The sequence below is a fragment of the Nematolebias whitei genome, chromosome 15, assembly GCF_014905685.2.
Source record: "Nematolebias whitei isolate Nwh7 chromosome 15, NemWhi1, whole genome shotgun sequence".
NCBI lineage: Eukaryota > Metazoa > Chordata > Actinopteri > Cyprinodontiformes > Rivulidae > Nematolebias > Nematolebias whitei.
In genome coordinates, this window is record NC_056512.1 from 30,883,191 (window position 1) to 30,886,745 (window position 3,555).

Genomic DNA, 3,555 nt, shown 5'->3' on the forward strand with positions numbered 1-3,555 from the left:
CACCAGATGATCTGTGTTTTGAACCTGTTTGCTTCACACAGGTTAGTTGTCAAATTTATTATCTGCATCGTTTTTATGTCTATATTCTGATTTACTTCATTTTGCATATTGCTTTGTGTGTTACCTGTTGTTCTGTCTGTACAGTACTTTGGTTAGGCTTGTCGCTGTTTTAAGTGCTTTATAAATAAAATGGTATGGTATGGTATATGTCTGGTTCAGCCATGCAGGATCAAACAGCACATCTCTGTACAAAGATGACAATATGAGCTTTTCATTATGAAGCGTTTTAAAGTTTGTTATATGACTTACAGTTTATTTAAAATGATAAACATCAGTAATGAATACATCATGAAACTGCTTTAAGCTTTATGTAGATACGCACATTACCAACAGCTTTTACAAAGAATATAAAAGTTAACAAGTTAATAATAAAAAAGTACCCTGACCTACAAGGCTTTTTAGCATATTTTACAATCACTTAGAAAACTATTGGTGTTGACATCAATTATATTATCAGTATTTTATTATAGTCATTAACATATTTACTATAATCTTTATTATCATAAAATAACCATCTGTCTTATTAGTCATGGCTTTGAAACACTTTTTTCACAGTTTTTGACCTATATTTTCTTTAACAATAAAGATTTTCAAACAATTGTGTTTAAGGCTTTTTGCAAAGAAGACCCCAAACTTCATTAGGTTCAAACTTGTTAAAGTGTGCATACTAAAGAGAGAGAGAGATACTAAAATTCATACAGGATATACGCAAACATACGGTAACTTAATAAAATGTTTGTAAACAAATAAAAAATAAATACAAAAATTGAATGTTAGATTGTAAGGAGGGAGCACAAAAGCAAACTGGGATGTATAAGAGTACAAATCAAATGCAAGCAGGATCACAACAACACATCAATCTTGACTATAAAGAAATAAAATGGAAAAAAGCTTAATCAGACTGGTACCTTTTGGGATTTAGGAGAACTATAAATCAAACCCAGCTTTAGCAACTAAAGACTTCCTGATAAAGAAAAAGTGGTTTTAAAGTTCTAACCCATAGGATAGTCAAGAAATTAGTTTTAATTTTGAGGGGCGTTTTAAAATTCTGAGCTTAAAAAGCTTGTTAATGTTTGCAAAGTCTGAAGCCACCAAAAAAAAAAAAAAAAAAAAAAAAACCTCTTTCATGCACCTGTACAAGGACTGAGTGAGTTATTTCAAGCACATATTCATCCACTTCCAAAATGTACTTTTTTCTTCAAAATTTACGTTTTTCCTTTTTATTAGGAAAAAAAATATATATATTGTACCACACTTTATGTATGTATATATATGTATGTGTGTGTGTATATATATATATATATATATATATATATATATATATATATATATATATATATACATACATACATACATATACACACACACACACACACACACAGTGGGCAAAATAAGTATTTGATACACTGCAGATTTTGCAAGTTTTCCCACCTACAAAGAATGGAGAGGTCTGTAATTTTTATCGTAGGTACACTTCAACTGTGAGAAACTGAATCTAAGAAAGAAATCCAGAAAATCACATTGTATGATTTTTTAAATTCATTTGGATTTCATTGCATGAAATAATTATTTGATTAACTACCTACCAGCAAGAATTCTAGCTCTCACAGACCTGTTAGTTTTCCTTAAAGAATCCTGCACTCATTACCTGTATCAGTTGCACTTGTTTGATCTTGTTACCTGTATAAAAGACACCTGTCCACAGTATATTGGCGATATAAAGAGAGCAATGGGCATGGACTAACACGGCACCACCAGAGGTGAGCCACAGCGCTACACTGCCTCACTCCGCATTTCTTGCATGTGTTTGAACAGGCAATGCATACATTTTGTGATTTTGACCAATCAAGTTTTGAAATAATTCAGAAAACAGTTTTACAGAAGAGTCAAGTGGTCAAATGTGACAGACAAGTCATTTCAAGAGGACATGGAGGTAGTTGGAATGAGGACAGAGGATGCAGACAGAGTGAGATGGAGGAGGATGACTCGCTGTGGCGACACCTGAAGAGGGAAAAGCCGAAAGACAAAGAAGAAGATGATGATGACAGGTGAGACACTGCCTCCCCTGACTGCACATCACTGGTTCAGGCCCGTTGACCATTTGGATGATCCAGAGGAGGCAGATTGGACAGATTAGACTAAAATAGAGCTTTTTGGTATCAACTCCACTCGCTGTGTTTGGAGGAAGAGGAAGGATTAGTACAACCCAAAGAACACCGTCCCAACTGTGAAGCATGGGGGTGGAAACATCATACATTGAGGCTGCTGTTCTGTAACGGGGACAGGACGACTACACTGTATTGAAGGGAGGATGGATGGGGTCGTATCTTGAGATTTTGGCCAACAACCTTCTTCCCCTAGTAAGTGCATTGAAGATGGGTTGTGGCTGCATCTTCCAGCATGACAATGACCTGAAACACACAGCCAGGGCAATAAGGAGTGGTTCCGTAAGAAGCATTTCAAGGTCCTGAAGTGGCCCAGCCAGTCTCCAGACCTGAACCCAATGGAAAATCTTTGGAGGGAGCTGAAATTCAATGTTGCCCAGCGACAACCCAGAAACCTGAACAATCTGAAGAAGATGTGTATGGAGGAATGGGCCAAAATCCCTGCTGCAATGTGTCCAAACCTGCTCAAGAACTACAGGAAACGTCTGACCTCTGTAACTGCAAAGGCTTCTGTGCCAAATATTGTTATGTTTTTCTATTGTATCAAATACTTACTTCATGCAAAATGCAAATGAATTATTTAAAAATCATACAATGGGATTTTCAGATTTTTTTTCTTAAATTCTGTCTTTCACAGTTGAAGAGAATTACAGACCTCTCCATGTTTTTTAGGTGGAAAACTTGCAAAATCGTCAGTGTATCAAATACTTATTTTCCCCACTACGTGTATATATACATACATCAAAATGTTTTGGAAGGACCTGAAGCGAGCAGTTGATGTGAGGAAACCCGCTAACATCCCAGAGCTGTTCTGTACGGAGGAATGGGCTAAAATTCCTCCAAGCCGGTGTGCAGAACTGATCAACAGTTACCGGAAACATTTAGTTGCAGTTATTACTGCACGGGTCCGGGGGGGGGGGGGGGGGGGGGGGGGTGTCACACCAGATACTGAAAGCAAAAGTTCGCATACTTTGCCATTCACAAATATGTAATATTGGATAATTTTCCTTAATAAATAAATTACAAACTGATTTTTTTGTCTCATTTGTTTAACTGGGTTCTCTTGATCTACTTTTAGGACTTGTGTGAAAATCTGATGATATTTTTGGTCATATTTATTCAGAAATATAGAAAATTCTAAAAGGTTCACAAAACTTTCAAGCACCACAGTCTGTGTGTATGTGTGTGTGTGTGTGTGTGTATAGATATGTGTGTATATATATATACATACATACATACATACATATATACACACACACACACACACACGTATATATATATATACACACACACACACACACACACACACACACACACACACACACACACA